At 38.9% G+C, this 18,699-nt stretch overlaps 1 long non-coding RNA gene across 1 annotated transcript in view; it reads left to right on the top strand.

The window, feature by feature from the left end:
* The first annotated feature begins 245 nt into the window (after positions 1-245).
* Positions 246-18,699, top strand: part of LOC146585299 (uncharacterized) — a 30,957-nt gene continuing 12,503 nt past the window's right edge. The window contains exons 1-2 of the long non-coding RNA XR_014898036.1: positions 246-450; positions 1,063-1,210. This is a non-coding gene — a long non-coding RNA (uncharacterized LOC146585299). The remainder of the gene's footprint in view (positions 451-1,062; positions 1,211-18,699) is intronic.

The following is an 18,699-nucleotide window of genomic DNA, read 5'->3' as shown; positions in this document are numbered from 1 at the left end:
GTGCTTTTAGGCAAGTGTACTGCTTGTTTTCTGTTGTTGCTTTAAAGTAGAATATCTCTGTAAAAAAAAATCCAGTTCATTTCTGCARATCATGAGGTAACATTTGTGGGTGTTTTCCTGCTTGTTATATGTATTAGGTAGTAACCCTTGTACTCAGTAATGCATCGTGGTGCTCTAGTTACTCACAGCTATCAACAAGGAGCTCTAGGGGCACGCGTGACCACCAGCATTTTTCCACGGGCTTCTTCCCCTTCTGCCTGCATCTTTAGCTACAGCAGCAGGAYGGGGGCTGCAGCTGGACACAAGCACAGATGCTCTACAGCAAGGCCCYGTGCATTGGGTCTGGAGAGTCCTGCCATCCCCACAAACTGATACCAGTGCTCTCAGGAAAATCCCTGCTGTGGTCCAGAACAACGGGCCATGGACACTTGTTTGTGCAAGGATAGCCAGGTAAGTCTGTAACACCAATGTGTTTCACCTATCTGTCTACAGCTGGGCCAACATCTTTGGCCTTTAAATATAACATGCAACTCCCCATGTGCACAGCAACCATAACGCATGTCTTTTGCTTGCTTAGGTCAGTTCATCTCTACCTTACGGCCACAACTGCTCAGATGCTTTAACCGGGCTCTGGACTGCTGCCATGTTGCTGCAGGGTGGCCGCCAGCCAAACACCACCTCTCCTGGCTGACTGTTCCCCGKGCTCTGTGCTGTATCCACGCCACCCCCCAGCTCCTGTGTGTTCTTCACCATCACCCTGTGCCATCCYAGGCTGCTGTCACCTCCCACAATCCCTCTAGATCATCCACAGGTTTGCCCCTCTGCCTGTCTTCAGATATCGGGCCCACCACACCTCCCAGGGCTGGGTGAGCTGCTGCATGCATGTTGGGCAGGCAAGCCTTAAAAGGGGAGCTGACATCATGAGGAAGAGGAGTAGTTTGTGTTATAAAGGTTTCCCTCTCCCATGGTGTCCCCTGCCAGGACAAAAGTGCCTGTGGGAGTGTAAAAGACCCCAGGAAATTTTCCCAGGTTAAAACATACATGTCCTCTTCTATTCCACAGGTATGTGGCTTGGGCATGCAATAAAGCTAACAGATGYAAGACCTGTCCTCAGATGTCTTGGAAGAAATGAAAACTTGCCGTTCATTCACAGGAGCTATGTATGCAATACCATAGTGTCTTCAGATGCTCCTGCTGCAGCACTTGCAAGGTCAGGCCACAATTTACAATGAATTATGTCTATGTCCATACTTATCCTTCAGCAGCCCATGTCCCAAGACTGTTGCTTTGACAGAAGTTCCTTGTAGCCTAATCCATAAACTGTAGCAAATTTGTGCTGGAGATTAGGAAGGAAGTGTGGGTTCAGAGATGGGGGTCTGACCCCTACAGGAGGAAGGAAGGATGGAGACACAAACAAAAGGAGGAAGGAACAAGTCTACTTGCCCATGTTTCTGCCTATGGATGGCACTCTCCCACTGTGTGCTTCTTTCTTGCCCTGGCATGGTAAACCTGAATTTCTCAGACATGTCTTCATTTAGATCAAACAGAGGCATAGGTTGGCCCATGACTTTATGGGGGAATTTATAACGAATAAGGCACATCTACATCCTTCATGCTGAAGGGCATGAAGAAATTTAAATAATAATAATAATAAAAACCYAACGTGAAGCTGTGCATGAAATTTGATTTCCCTGTGTTTGCATTTCTTTTGTATTTAAGTACTCTATTTTTATTGTCATGATTATATGCAATGCACTTCAGGAGGGGTTGTCCAAAGTACTAAGTATGGTCTAATTTTCTTTCCACTGAAGTCAATGCGGTCAGGTTAGCATTCGATGTTTTTGATTAGCCACATGTTCCAGTATTTTTCTCTCATGGAAAATTGTTTCCAATATTTATGAAGTTTCATCTGAAAGATCAATTCCACTTYAAAACAGAAAACAAATTCTGTCCTGTAGTTTCTGGCATGACTGCACAATCCTCCAAAACATTACAATTCATAGCCTTACATACTAGTAAAATAATCCAGACATGTGTACCAGTGCTTAGAAATAAACTGAAGGTGTTCTATAGTTTTCAAAACTTGCATGTCCCATACGTCATTGGTTCCATTGGATCATATGAACCACTTTAAACAGGTATATTTGCAGCTCATCAGTGTAACTATAATACGTTGAAAAACACTAACAAAATGAATTGTTTACACATAATAAATATTTAAATATTATAAGCTTACTATAGACACATTTTGAAATTATTGAACGTCCTCACTGACTCAGACAGCTGAGAGACTGTACCAAATATTACAACATTAGTAACACGTTGCATGGTAAATACATTCACGTTATTTTCCTTGGTTTGATACACAGCGTATGGTCGCTGTGAGTAAAGCAGCAAAAYATGGTATTTATTATTGGTTGCACAGATACGTACTTGCCACTCAAACATTGTCTCACTTAATACTTAGCCTCGGGCTGAAAATATTGTTGATATAACCCAGCCTTCAAACTTTCTCTGACAGTTCTTTTATTTCCTCAGTAGTCAGAACCTTTTTTCTTTTTATTGCCATGTTCTTTCCCTCTGGAGGAGAAAAAGACTAATATACTGCTTTATATACTTTGTCTGGCAGGACAGGGGAGTGATCTATGGATGTAATGGATCTTTGCTTTCTGTGACTTTTAGCAGTACTTTCATCAGCTTTGCGGTATATCCAGAAATGGACTTTCAGCCAGAAAATGCTGAAACAACAAAAACAAACCGCAGCATAGGAAGGGAATTGGTGAAGTGATAAAAAAAAAAAAAAGGGAAAAAAAAAAAAAGGAGAGATGATAAATAAGCAAAGAAAGGAGCCTGGTGACTGAGAGTTGCAGCCGTTTGGTGCACAGAATGGCTGAGGTTGGAAGGGACCTCCAGAGATCATCTACCCATGGAAGCCACTYTGTACAGAAACCACCCAGGAGATGCTGCAGTAGGAGTGAGCTGAGGGAAAGGGCAAGGTAGAGGGGACAGGCTCATGGAGGAGCTACTGGAAACAGCTTTTCCTTACAGCATCCTTGATATTTGTAGAGGATTTTTTCCACCAGCAGCTAACAGTGCACCAAATAGCTTGAATTTCTACTTTGCGGGTGGCCCTCCTGAACTAATAGAGCAGCACTACTAAGGAGAGAGAAGGTTAAAGAGCTGAGACAGCAGGGAGTGAGCCTCCCCTTAGCTGCAGGCAGACTAATGGGTCTCTTCCCAGACCTGTGGGAGAATGGAAGGTCCTCTTCCTGGCTGTGTCCTCCAGGCAGTGAATCACAGTGGAGTGGTATGCTGGACTCTGAATGATGGTTCCTTAGGTCAAATTTTCCTTCACATGGATATTTATTGTGCCACTCTGCTTGCTTCCTAATGTTCTTGTATGAGAAATGAGTGCTTCCTTAACCTCTATATCTGTAAATTGTGCTTTGTCTGTTGTGATCTAGTCATCAATAAAAGAAACAGTGCTAAGTGAAGTATCCTGGGAAAAACTTAGTTTYGCAGTTTGGTGACAAGTTAGTCTGGGGGAAATAAATAAGCTCCTGTCTCTTTGTGGTCTCACATATACCCAAAAGCGCAAGATTACAGGTACAACTTCTACTTAGCATTGCCTCTTTTAATGTGATTTCAAACAGGCAACACAAACTCCTTGCTAAAAAATGCTGCAGTAGGTAATGCTACACTTTCTCACAATAAGTGATTTCTTATGCATCTCACAGTCTTAGTTTATAAGATGCAGTTCAGCAACTCTGTTCATACTATACTCAATATGATGTCAGGTGGCAAAATCTAACCCTTACTACAATTACTCTTTTAATTAGTAGAAGCATTTTCTGTTAATTCTTTTTATGACGTAACTTCAAAGAAGTTGTTCTTCAGTATAATTTTCAGCATTGCTCTGCAGTCCTCATTTCTTCAGTGAATAAAGACAGCAGGAATATGGTCACAGTGTTTATCCTGGAAAATATGAGAAGCAAGCATTAGAAAATCAGTGTTTTTCATTCTGAAAACTTCAGCTTTCATCTCTGCCTTCAGGGCATTCTTTTCTCTTTTGTAGAATGAGACTCTTTTCTTTAGCATTAAAAAAAGAGAGAGAAAGAGAGAGAGAGAGAGAGAGAGAGAGAAGCATGTAGTGTGGGTTGATCAGATTCCAGGCTAAGACCTGTACGTGCCAGTAATTGGAACACTAAGAAATTAACTTCTGCAGCTAAATGTTATGCTCAAAGGTATGGAGTAATAACTAGGATCAAAGCTCTTGCAAAACTCTCTTAACAGTCTGGACTCATCTTCCAAAGGGCATCAGAGTAATAACCTGGGACTTGAGACAAGAGAAGCCAGGAAATTCTTAGGATGGTGAAAGACCAAAATGTGTTCTARCATAGGGAATTTTTCTTCTTGATTTAATCGTATTCATGTACTCCTGTAAGAGAGTTTTATTCTTTCCTTCATGGTCCATAAACTTTAAATATTCAGGGTGTGTGTCAACTGCTTTTGCTTCTGTTTGACAAGCTGTGATCCTGGATTTCATTTTTTCATCAGAGCGAAAAGTAAGATCTTTTGCAAATGAGTATATGGCCTGGGGCAGGCAAGTTGCATGCAATAATCCAAAAAASCAAGGGAACCTTTTGGGTCCTTACATAAGCAGTGCAGTGCACTCTGCTGATGTAGCAAATCCCTGCTAATTCTCCAATGTTTGGAATTTAGTCAGATGAACAGGAAATGGGATGCTGGGTGTCAGTGCTAATTTTTTATAACCATTTTTTTCATTTTCCTTGTGTAAATGTCTATACGAGGAAATGGAGAATCAGGTCTCTAAATTAAGGCTGTAACATGGCTGGAACCAGCTCAGAAAGGGCTTTGAAATCCCATAACTAAAGTTCTGGGTGGTTTTTTTTTGTTTGTTTGTTTTGTTTTGTTTTGTTTTGTTTTGTTTATTTAGTCTTTTCCACTTCAAAGAAAATAAATATAGTTATGCAACAAACTCATCAAAAGATTCTTTACTGTGTTTTCTACTTTCATCATGTAATAATGATTACTTCTGCCCAACTGGAAATCTTTATCTGGGAAATGCCTAGAGTAACAGGGAAATTTCAGCTCAGGAGCAAACTGGGTAAGGGCACTCAGGTATAGAAAATATCTATAACCTCTTCTGAAGCAATCGTAGCTTCACTRGCCACATTCATACTCTCTTTTTTTTTCTTTTTTTAATAAAACTCTCCCAATCGCACTACTGAAAGAATATTCAAAAGATATGGCTGACCCTCCGAGATCGTTTAAAAGAAATTCTATTTTTTTTTTAATAACAGCATGTCCTTGTTATTTAAAGGAATTTTCATCCTCTTAGGAGAGCCTTAATCTATTCCATGAGTTATCCACTTACCAAAAGAACTTCTGCTTTTCTAGTATTTCAAACAGATTGTTAGGCACTGGGGAGGAAGCCTGCTGTAAACAAAATCRCATAGCTGATGTTTAAAAAGACTATTTTATACCATGTCCATGAGTTCTATCTCTTTATATGGGGATTCTCTTTCATTTCTCTTTCTTACATAAAATATTAATACTTTAACAAGCATTTTTTTTTTTTTTTGTTTTGAATGTTTTCTCTGGAAGACTGCAGATGTTAAGGCAGAAAGTTGGGAAAAAAATAATTTGAAATCCATCATTCAGGTTCATGCTGGACTTTGAGAACTTTAATAAGAGCAAAATTTTATATCCTCCTTGGTTTTGGAAAAGATGTTGATATTGCAGTCATCAGAAGTTATTGATTATATGAATATGGTACTAGCTAAAAAAAAAAAAGGCTTCTGTGATAAAATAAGGAAAAGTATTGCCTTGTTGTGTTATGGCCTAGTAGATGACATAAGGATTTGATATAGGATGAGAGGATGCTGCCACTGACCCTTCTGCCTCCTTCCTTTCTGACTTCTSCTGATCACTTCGTTTCTTTTTGCTTTACTTGGGTAGAATTGWGTAAAAATGAATTCTTTGCTGTTTGGAAGGTGCTGTCATCTTTTAATACTGAAATCYAAGTCAAAGTTAATTGAATGTTGAACCTTAAAATCTGGAATAATTTCCAAAGTAACATTCCTACTTCATTTTTGACAAATATGCCTTTCCAGTAGTCTGCCTTTTTTTTTGCCTCTTACTTCTATTAGGGTTGTTAAAATGGATCATTTTAGTACTGAGGCTGGATAACTTTCTGTGAATTCCCCAAATTTATGAATATCATTTAAGGATTTGAAACTCGTTGAACTTGTTATCATGGTAATAGAGAACTGTCAGCACTTCTATTGTCAACACTGGCTTTAGCTTTGCCATCTCAGTGGTTTCTAATTATATAGCACTGAACTTTCACAGGAAAGTATAATTCTTTTCCAAAAAAAATGATCAAAATTCATGAAGTCAATTTTTATTTAAGTTTGGGAAGCAACTTACTTGGCTATTGTAGTAAATTACAACATACTTTGCCAGCTGTAGCTAAATGGAAAATATAACCACTGTATTATTTAAGAAAAAGAATAATCCAGATCCACTTGTGCTGCTTAAAATAAAAAACATTTGAGATGGCATTTTACATGCTTGATAAATAGCTGTAGGAACCACAAAACTGCTACTTTCTAATGTGTTCTTAATTTGCATCATTTCTACGTTGTTCACTACGCTTATATGTCTGTTTGTGAACCAGCAGGTTACCGTTACTACAGTAGAAATGTTGGATCTTGCAAGTGTCTGAGCAGTAGAACTGCTGTCATGGGGCATGACATACTTGAGGACAGATTTTACGTTCTGAAKCTGAAGTTCTAAGGGATGTGGGACATCTCCGAGACATTCATTTTCATTGCTACCTTGCTACAGACATCCCAAGTCAAGCAGAACACACCTGCCCTTCCCCTAGCCTTGCAGGTTATGGTATTTTGCTGCAAATGTTTTTACTGTATGAACATAGAGCCACATCTTTGGCACTGAAAAGCTTGAGTTGCACCAATAGAAATGTGTGCGCCATTCTTCTGTAAGAAATTCTCAGCTGCTAGGGAAGCTGTGGAAATAGAACAAACCTCATGATTTAGTGTCCATTCCTGTGGAACGGTATTATCTCATGCAAATGACCCATTTGGCTTTTGGTCTTAATCTCTTCTGATAGTGAAATTTGGATGAAGATGCTCCAGGGAGAGCATCTTTACTTGTTTTGCTTTGGTTTTCTTTCAGTATTAACTTACCTTTAATTCTTTTCTTCTTTTACAATTCCCTCCGTGAAGTTTAATTAATTCAACTTTCAGCTATATATAAAAGTGTTTTACGCAAGGGAGTTTTCTTGACGTTCCAGGGTAAGATTTATCAAACACTCACAGCAGCAGTCAGACAGGCTGCTGTTGCAGAGACAGATCCATCTCTGGGTGAGATACACGTAGTGTCATCTTTGGATATGTTCCACTAGGATCTTCTGATTCTAAAGATAGTGGGAAACCAGTGCCAGAAGCTTGTAGATGAGTGATTGCTTGGCTCTGGCACAAGAAGCTGTCTGAATACTGGTAATTGCCTTGTTTCTGTTTTCCCTTTTCTCCAATAGATTATGCAGAAGAATGGAGTGACATTATTTGGAGGTCATCTAAAAACCTTTTAGTTGCTGCACTGCTTTCTGATTATGAAACACAAAAGGTAGTAGCCTTAATGGGGAATGAATTTTTAGTGATGGAAAACAGTCACATACTTGAAAATGATCTGTAATATTTTCACCAAGACCTTGGCAAATAATGAAAATAAACCTAACTTGTGTTGGGCTGGTGCTTGCRTGCTTCCTCTCAAGGGATATTTAAGCAAGGTTTGAAACTGTTGACATGCAGCCTTGTTCATTGTCATCAGGGGAATTTCAATGGGCCATTACRTTCTTGAATAATAGCAGCCTTCTCTGTAAACACTGAAAAATGTATTATTTGACATTTTTTCACCTTAWTCTTGGTAACTTCTGAGCTGCTTTTCCCAGGCCATTGTCTTCCCTTACAAAGATGTTCATCAATATTTTTTTTTTACATGTTTTTAGTTCTTTAACTTCAGCTGGTATTTTTTTTTTTACAGATTTAAGCTCTAAGTTATACTTCAGAGGTGATCATCGCCTATCTTTTTTATTTTTTTCTCATCTCTGACTCAAACTTTGAAGGCATAGGATAAAACAGTATCCTGAATTGTAGCTCTGAAAAATGTCTTTCTGATATTTGAGGCCATTTCATGGTGATAGTGATGTCATGTTATTTACTCTATAGGATAAAAGGACATTGTCTCCAAACATTTATTTTCAAAAGTCAGAGCTGCTGCTGAAGGAATGCCTTGCATACAATATTAATTGCGTTTTCTTTCTTCTCTGAGCCCACAGCAGTGGCTAGACTGCTGTTTCCATGGGCTGTATGGTTCTTAAAGCTATAAACTGGAGTGTGAAGCTCAGGATATTGCAATAAACCTTAGTGAAAGTCTTGGGAAAWCCTCTGTACACAAACTGTGGTAGTGGCATAGAAAGAAGTAGTGTTAAAACTCAGGGTTAAGTCCAAATAATAGGTAGAGTTTASTGCCAATAATAGCAGAACTCCTTTGATGAAGAGGACAAGAAGGTCAAGAAGGACTATTTATGTCCTGTGAGGTAAGCTAAGGAAAGCATAACTTTTAACACTTAAGATCAGGCTCCACTATATTTTATATCAGAATTGTATTTATGTTTGTGTGGAAAAGGGCAAGGAAAGGGAAAATCAGCAACATGAATCTTCCTGGCTTTCTTTTYCGAGGCGCTGCATGTTGTAAACAGTGGATTGGACTAAAAGCACAAGTTATCACTTAAAGTAGATAGAGGACTAGAGAAAGGGGATCACACAGAATGACGAGATGTTAAAGCCTATAAAGAAAGAAAGAAATCAGAGAGGAGRCTAGCTAAGGTGGTGTGCAGGAAAGGGTGACTTGAGGAAATACCACCCATCTAACACTGCAGTTGGAGGGAGGAGACTGACAGAGTTCTTCCCTTTGGGAGATGACAAGATCTTTCTTTCTCTGTAGGTCACTAGCCTTSGGGTATATAGAGGTGCTGCATAGCTCTCTCGTTGCTATAGTCACCTCCTGGGTTTTTCATTGTTGTTTTTGTTGTTGGTTTTTTACAGTTGTCGAAGTTGGCCAAAGATGAATTAATGAACAAATATAAAAACAGCAATCACACATTCCCCYTTTATTTCCCCAAAAAGCTGTTTCCAGCCTTTCTGACTCAGGAAGTCCTCCTGTTCAGTATGCTCCTGTTCAGTTTTGTTTCAAGATGGTCCAGTAGAAGGTCTTACCTCTTCTCATAATGCTATATCATCCATGGCCAAAATAACATATTAATACATAGAAATAACCATTATTCATCGATCCTGAAAGCTGTTACAGTCCCATGGAAGTTCATGATAGTTTCAAGTATTGAGTACCATTTGGCATTACATCCTAATTTTTACTGAGTTTATGGCAGCTGTAATAATCACTCAGTAATGCTCAGAATCACACCTTACTTTTAGAGAGGAAACCAGAGTTTATTGTTATTCTAGGTCTATGAAATGCTATTTTTCTGTCATGCTTATCCTTTAAAAAAAGGGATCAGACAATGATTGTAGTAGACCTTTCACAGTCTCCAGCAGTTAAGAGTATCTTTATGGTATAGGGAGTACTTTACATTTTGTTTATATATAAACAGAGTATTCTTTCTTATGTGGGTAGGAATAATATTTTTATGAAGCCTTGAATCCTCATACCAACAACTGAAGTGTGATGGGGTTCTTTAGCATTTGCTGAAGCTCTACTCTGGTAGTTTAAACTACACAAGCAATCACTTGTATTCATCTTGCACYCTGTTAAAGTTCATGGTGCACTGTSTGAGCCCAACCATTTGCTTACATAAATCAACTGACAGTAGAGGGCTTTGAATGGTTTCTAAGAAGCCTGGATTTTAAATACAAAAGTTGCATGTTTTTATAAGTCTTTGTCTGTAGCACATAAATAACTCAATAAACACATGCATTTTAAATTAATTACAAAACTGTTCTAAAACCAGTGTTAAATGTCTGTTTGGGTTTTCTCTTCAAACCTGAACATCTCCAAATGGTTTGGCTTGAAAATGTATCCTCTCTATTCAGCTCCAGTAATTATTTTAGCAGTTGCAGCCTGCTATGTGGCCAGATTTCAGCTTGCAAAATTAGGACAATCGCCTGGGGCTATGAATCATCCCCGGGGGATTTGTGGATGTCTCTCCAGCTGCTCTTGTTTCGCATCCATGCTGGAGAGTAAGCATTTAAAATAAGTGCTCTGCAGCAGCATCTTGCTCGCTTTGCATGTGAGCAAAAGCTCAGGAAATTCACGCAATCCTGCTAAAATGTGTACAATGCTATGCTTCTGGTGTGCCATTTGAGTCTGCTCTTCCTTTTAGTTTTTAGCCGCTGGTTAACTACTTGAAAGTTAATTTAGCTTTTCCATAGGGGAAAAAACAACAACAACAACCACCAAAAAAAAAAAACCTCCAGCTGTTCTATTTTTCCAGCTAATGAAACCAGAGCTTTGACCTTAGGCGGATGTGAAAATAATATTTACTCTGAGGTTCTAGAAAGGATGTCATCTGCTCATTTCTAGAATCAGAGACTAAATATTTAGTCAGATATCCACTGCAGCCCCCTTTTACCGTGTCGGTGTGTGGATGTATCTAAAAATATCTGCTTCAAATCAATATTGCCTTGCCATATGGCGTTCGTGGTGGAGAAAAGCTGCCACAAGAGCTTTGTGTACCACTGCGTTTCCCTGCGGGCRGAGTGACTAAAAGGTGATGTTCAGACAGGTCCAGCTCTGCTCTAAATGGCAGCACAGGATAAAGGGACTACTGCAGAGCCAGCAAATTCAGGGCAGCGCTAACTATTGGTAAATCATATTGGGATTAGAAATTAGAAGGTGATTTATAATGGTGGCCGTGTTGCTTTTTTATTTTAATGAGTGTGAACCTCATATCAGGGAAGATTTAGCAGTAGTCTTAATCTTAAAGAAGCAGCATAGTGGGTGCTCAGTGCTTGTAACTCTTTTCTTCATAACTGTCTTTGGAGCTGTCTCTGGCATTTTTGGTGAAATATATGCTATCTTGTAGTGAGATCCTACAATGTGGCTTGAACAAACCGTCCTGTTGATGGGAAAGGGAATGGATGCTTGCCTGCATACCAGTTTGTTGATTCCGTCATTTCTACACAAGCAAACGGCAAAATAAAAGGACTTTGGTCACCAGTGTTGTATATCTGCAATACTACTCCGTACTGTCAGGACTCAGAAATCATCTGTCTGAAAACATCGTAGGTCCATTTTGGAATGGGACTTGGGCACAGTGATCCCTAGAGACCCCCCTTCTCCTTCCCTACCATAGCAGAGGAACTTTGGCAAGGGCCTCCAGCATGATCCAGCAAGACCAGTSAGGTACCAGCATGGCTATCTACTGTGCTGAAGTTTGACCACTGCTGGTTTTGTCTCGGAAGTTATTGGCTCTTGAAAAGAACCTCACAAATGTGAGCATTTGTGATGCTCACAAATATAGGTTCTCCAAGACTTGATTTAGAGATGTTTCAGTATTCATAGCAGCTATATCACTTCAACGCACGTTCCAAATCAATTTCCATTTTATAGCATGTCTTTGGGAAATGACAGCATTCCTAATAAACATCTTATATTTTGCTCCATGTGAAAAATTTACAGGGGCTTTCCCACCTCTTTTTTTTTGTTTGTTTTTAAATTCTATTTTTACTAAGCAGGTTTCTATTCTTTAGATCTCTTCCTCCCAAGGGAGTTTATCCTTGCAGTAGCCTTTATAGTGTAATGTGCCGTTCCTTATGTAATGAATTGTCCACTGAAGCTGTCAGCTATCTTAGACATTTTTCCCCCCTCTACATAACACAGTATCAGCAAGAAATCAGCAAATGTTCCTTAGTGTTTTAACATCAAGTTGCACATCCTAATGGCAGGGTTAAAGGCTTGCTCTGATAAAACTTGTGGTGGAAAGAAATGCCAAGCACCCAACTTATTTAGGGATGGTGTGAAAGAGAGTATAGAGGCTGTTGAACTGAACCCTTGCAGTCATCACATAGGATATCTTGGCTCTTCTAAACCACACAGTGTAGGTGCCAGTGGGATTATGACTCTAGACTAGATATTCAGAGGAATACTTCTACCATTCCCACTATCTTCTTTAATCCCAAGCAGCTGAAACTAGACCTTAGGAAAAAAAACACAACACACGCGCATACACATACACACATGGGAAACAGAAGAAAAAATAGAGAATGAGGAAGAGATGACAACAATTATTTAAAGAACAAAGAATTGACTTTTGAGGGATGAAGTATGGAACAAGGAAGGCTTAGTACATTTATTTTGGAGAAGTAGTGGGTGCTTCTCTTAGAAGATGCCTTGTTCTATGGAAAACTGTGTAAGTTAGTGTCTGTCCTGTGAAAAAYAGTATGAGATATTCTCGACTGAATAACCTGAAATGTTTTAAGATATTGTACATGATAGCTGATGCAGAAATACTTGTCAAAGTGAATATTGCATAAACTGGAATAACCAAGAACACCCATGTTATCCAGGAATTCTCAAATAATCTTTCTACCACTTCTCTACTCCTATGCTTTTAGTGGGGAGCTATAATAAAATAGCTATATGCATGTCTTCAATGTTCCCCTTCAGCTCTTTCTGTTCCTCTGACCTTGCCTCCCTTTTTTTCTTTATTTACACCTTTCAGTTGACCATTTCTCTCAGATTTTTCCAATGCTGGGCAGTGGTCTCCTAACCTACCAAAGCTGATGATGAAATAACGAGGCCTCTGGCTACCTAGACTTCCTCTTACGGTGATTCCCTGTGGTTTATAGTCTGCATAACTGTGCCTTAAGGGACTTTTACTTTTTTCTGCCCCTTTAGGTATTTAATACAAAAGAGTAAACTCRATAAAGTAAACTTTCTGAGCTGAACGTTGAAAGGTTCCTGATCTTCTGATCTCCACAGCTGACATCCTTAACAGTATTTCATTGAAACTGAAGTGTTCTATTAACTATGTAGAAGAAACTCAAGGCTCTTAAACTCCTAGATTATACCACTATTAGTAAATTAAGACATGCTAGGCATGTTTCTGGGCACTGATCTTAGGCAATAAACTTGCAGATGCTGCTGAATTGCTAGAACAAGTGCTGATGTGCTTTTGGCTCCTGTCATCCGAAATTCTTCAAAGCAATCCTCAGATATGGTTCGGGAATCATTACAGGGCACAATTTGAATGCTGTCACCCTGTTTTGGAGTAGAGAGCAGTTTATAGTGTGAACACAGGCTGTTTTGCTATGGTGACAGAGCATAGGTAATTTAATTTACAAATACTGAGAAAGCTCATATGAAGCTGCATAAATTAGAGGCACAGTAGTATGAGTATTTGCATCTCGGTAGAAATCTGCTCTCACTGGTTTTATCTGATTTCTGTGGGAGCAAAGCTAGTTTTTTGTGAGCAGCAAACAGCAGTACAGTTTAATGACAAGCGGGTGCGATTCCGGATGGATTGGCATCCTTTGAGATGCAGAGCAAGTTGCTGTGGGTGAAAGCAAAGTGAGCAGCACAACAGTTTTCACGTCAGCGCTGCTGTTCATGATCATCCTGTGAATGTAGCTGTAGGAAGTCAGGTCACTTAAATAAACCGCGAGCCTGAAATCATAACGTCCGTATGTTTTTTACTTTATTCGTCCATCCAGTGCCTCAGTTTTTTTTTCTTTTAATGAAACAACTAATTATTTTCTAGGAAACACAAAGACCTTTAAAAAAACCACCATGATTTAGTTAATTAATCCCTCAACACATCCCAGGGAGTAAACAAATTAACCAGCAGTTCTCCCCACTGAAACCTGCAATTTTTCTCTCTTTTTTTTTGATCACTGTAATTACCAGGGGGGTTAATGCTATTGGTGCTGTCAGTTGCCTGTTTTAAAAATACCCCCTTGCAGAGCACGAGGTCATTATGGTTATTTACTAGATGCATAGATAAAACTAAATTCCTTGTGATTAGCTCTGAAAACACTTTGTTTCTGCAGAGTGGGTGTCACAGAAGGGAGCATTTTCTTTTCAGACTATTTTTGCCAAATCTCTTATCTATTTTCCCATATCAGATCCATAGTCTTGCACCTATCTAGATGCATGTGTGTGTCTGTAATCTATTCATGGACACGTTTTCATCCCTCAGAGCGGTATAGCCTCCAGTTCTCTGTTACAAGGAAAACGATGTCAAAAAATGTCTGTGTTATCCTGCAAACACGAGTTGCAGCTGTAAAATGGCAGCCTATAACATTTGAGTAGATGTGACATTATGACACAAAATAGTTTTATAAGGATATTTTTGCAATGTTCTCTTTCTCTGGTTGAAGGCGGCAGGAGTGTTYTTCTTCTGAAAATATAGACCAATTGGTTTTCTCTTTCCYTCTTCTTTCCCCTTTTATGTTCCTAATGCAATTTATTTATTGTACTTTATGTCACATTCTCTTTGCCTCTTTCTTTCCTTTCTTTTTTTTCTTTGAATATTCCTGGACCTGTCGCCTGAAATTTCAGCTGTTAGAGCTTTGTTGTACTGCAGAAATGCGGCAAACTGTGGCGGTCCCACTTCGGTGTGGGGAATGATCTGGGCTCTAATTCCGCTTCAATTAAATCTAAAGGATCCTTTTTATTGAGACTCCGTTGGAAGTCATACCAGGCCATTGGGAAACTGGTACCCTCAAAATTGGAAAGAGGGTGCTGGGTGTGAGGGCAGCCATACTGAGTGTCATGTGGGTAGCTCATTGTGTACACCATGTTACAGAGTTTAAATTCCTTCAAACATTGCCAATACCACTGTGGATATCTTTAGAAAACCTCAGAAAACATTAGTCAGCTTGTAAGATGAAGTACAAATATGCAATAGTCCATCAGAGGTAATATTATAGAACAGCTTTCACTCTACCAAAACAATTAGATTAAATAATAGTTCTTTTTCCCAGTAGCAGGTTTCTGTAAAAAAACAGCTGAGGAAAGACTGTGGTCTTCCTTACTGTTATTGGCAATTTTCTTTCTTTCTGTTTTGGTKTAACACTATTATTTAGAAAGATATAATCCTTGATGCCATTCCCAGCCTGAGTGGAGGTCCGTATAAACCACTTGCTGAGGTGATCTGCTTATTCAGACTTCTCCTCTGTCTGCCGAACCACGCCTCTAAGAAGGGACCATGACAGGACCACAGATGTTACGGTCCTTCTGTCATCCAGGAGAGAACGGAAGGGATCCTCTTCAAGAACTCCAGCAGAGATTCCTTGTCTTTCCTGATACGCAGAAGGAAAGATCTCTAAATGCTCAGGACTCTGTATTCTCCTGTATGTGTCTACATGACTAGCATATATCCACTGCATGTCCTTTTTCCACTAGTGTGATACTGTTTGTCTCCAAAATACATGCATCTTCAGGCTGTGTGGAGACCTCACTCTAGTAATTAGACCTGCAGCCAGTGTTTGCATGGTTGTATCTGCAGCCACAGGATCTACACTGGTGCTTGCTCTGGAAATCTGAGTTTCTAATATGATCGTGTCATCACAGTCCCTTGGACTAAAGCCAGTGGCATGTAGAATTTATGTTTTGACCTAGTTCTTGCTCATGATAAATACTGGTGCCTAGCTGGGAAGGAGCTGTGAATTGTTATACCTTCACAGTCCCGGCTGGCTGGCCATAGGGTTATTTAAAGACACTGGTATTATTCTTCAGTGGGGTAGTATTTCAGCTGAAATCAGCCTGGATGATATAAAATGGATCAGACAAGATGTGCTGGAGGAGTTGGCTTTCAAGCTTTCACACACCTCCTGACACCCTAGGGGATATATACACCAGCTTTACTGCTTAGTGCTTCTAGTGATCTGCAGGTTGGGGCCTGAAYGCAATCCTTTCCCTTCATACGCAGCTGCTCATTTTTATGAAGCTTTTTTTTTTTTTCTGTAATATTTTTATGCGTACTGTAGAGTAGTGAATCAATTTTGGAAAGAATTTAGGTATGCTTATTGATAATAAACATTCTGTATAGAAGGCTTATGCCTAAATACATTGAACCTTACGGATAAGGCATATATATATAGCTCATTTTGAAATTAGATCAAATTTTCAAATGCCTATCTGCATCCTTATAAAGCACCAATTAACTGAGTCTTAAAGTTTGGCCTAAATTGCCAGATATACTCGCTAGCTTTGTGCTCACACTGAACTTGCACTTGGAGTGTTTAATGACCAGGAAATGGTCATTATAGCTTATATAGAAGTGTCCAGTCTGCCTTCTTAAACTAAAACTAAGCAAAAATTCTGGAAAGCTAAATGCAGCCAGGATTTGAATACATTTCCTTACTGTGCAAACTTACATTTTGCATCAGTCACAAATGAAAATATGATCTGGAGGTTATTTTTCTCCCCAACAGAGATCAAAAAGAWTTGATTTTACTTTGGAAAGTATAAAAGAAATTATCCAATACACTACAATTGTAGGTAGARTATTTTCTCAATAAATGATACTGAATGAACGCTAGCTTCTTGTGACACAGAAATCCTTGATATTGATATATGTTTTTCTCTTTGACAGTCCAAAAAAGCRAAGTACAATGTTCATGATGGTAAATTCTTCAATTGCCTTTTACAGTTAATGAATGCCTCAGCTTTTCTTCAAGTAATATGAAAATCGTATTGCAGTTATTTACAGAAATGTGTATTTCAACCATGAGCTATTCTGGGAAAGGTTGAGTGAAAAATAATTCTGTTCTAATAGATCTTAACAGGAAGCATCTGAAGAGAAGCAGTTCTAGCAAGAGTTCAATTTTTTAGGTCCTTTTATAGCATCAAATTGATATTAAGTTTTTAAACAGAAGTAAAGCGCAATTATTCCTGCTTCCTCCCTTCACAATGGTAGGAATCTACACAAACAGATCAAGGCAAGAAGTGTATCAGCTATTTAGGCACCTGATTTTATTTTAACAGTAGCTAAATATTACAGACTTACAAAGAATTAGATACCTCATTCCTGCCTTCTACTCACTTTAGGATGGATGTTCACAATGTCTTACTGTAAATAGCTATCTTAGGTGATCTGAATCATTCTCTGGAGAATTCACTTACTGCATAAAGAGCTTAAATTAGGCACCTAAAAGCTCGAGGCCTTAAAACTGAATAGTACGRCTGTCCTCTTCCCTAAGTACCTCTGTCTTGACTGCTGTATTTTTCCTAGCACTAAAGTCACTTTAAAGTAGGTTATATGGTACCATTCTAGGCATGATCAGAACAGGACTTTATGCTTCTAGGAGTTAAGACATGTGCTTCTGAGTTGCTGATAATGAATTCTGTTTCTGAGACTGCCTAGAGCATCCCAAAGCCTGATACAGTGGACACCTGAGCACCTGCCTTGCCTTTCAACTTCACCGAATCCCAAGGAATTTGTCTGTGACCCCCCCCAGGAGCAGACACAGCCAAGCACCACATAAAACACACAGGAGAGGCTGCTATTCCTAATTTCTCCCACATCATTTCCACTGCTAGTTCCTCTTTTCTTCAAAAAATCGGTAACTGGAAGGCTCACCCGGGGTGCGGGATATACGTCTGTGTTACGTTTAATGGCTAAATAGTCTTTAGACACTGAAGGAAAACAAGAGTGAACATAATTATCCCACCTACTGATGAGAGACTGACTCAGAAGAGAGGAGAGCTAATTTCCAGTCTCTGCTCCAGTTGTTATTTAAGCATTTTATCTAACGTCCGACTAATTTGCACTGAAGCAGCTGAGAGAGCTTTTGTTGAATTTTGAGCAGCAGGAAARCCTATGAGATTTGCAAGCATGAGAAAATGTTGCACTTGAAAACAGGAGGAAAATAAATAGAATATGTGGATATGAGGGATAGATTGCACATGCTGTTTAGTGCTTCTGTGCTTAACTGTTAGTGCAATGTTCCGCTAATGTGACTTTTCTTTAGAAATGTATTATTAATACAAAAACCTTTGAGTAGTAGCCTGTTTTRTTCATACTTTAGCAAAGTCCTTTTTGAGCTTACTTCCTAAAAATTTAAGGTGTAAGGTTAACACAGTTTCAAAATACTATACAGTTGAAAAAAAAATACACAAGCACAGTAAGCATAAAAACTAATCCATTCTTATTTTCTTTTTAAACACTATGAGTTTCAGAATGTAAAAAATATAAATGTAAAAATATAAATGTATTCTCTGATTATGCAGTGCCATGTCTTAAAAAGGAAGATGAAAAGCCAAAAAATGTGCTTGAGCAGACCAGCATTTTGGCAGATGAAGGCAAGCTGGATTGTTGGGCTGAGGTAAGTCACACAACTATCTTCTTTCTTTTTCTTCTTCTTCTTCTTCTTCTTCTTCTTTTTTTTCTTTTTCAGTGTAATTTATGCTTTTCACTCTGTTTTGTGTTACTTAACTGCTGTGTGTTAGGTTGAGTGTTTTAGTAGGTGGGACAGTTTTATGGTTTTAATGTTAGACTAAGGCTAAAGAGCTAAATAAGACTCAGTTCCTTGTTATGAGTTTCTGGGTGACGCTGGTTAAATCCCTTGTCTCTTGCCCAAATACCAGACTTCTCGTTTACTAGTGTTTCAGCTCCAGGAATGGACCCAT

This window comes from Rhea americana, unplaced genomic scaffold (assembly GCF_003343005.1).
Source record: "Rhea americana isolate MKP2758 unplaced genomic scaffold, rheAme1 scaffold_83, whole genome shotgun sequence".
NCBI classification, from domain to species: domain Eukaryota; kingdom Metazoa; phylum Chordata; class Aves; order Rheiformes; family Rheidae; genus Rhea; species Rhea americana.
Note: the sequence above shows the minus strand (reverse complement) of the source record. Positions and strands in the feature narration are given on the sequence as shown.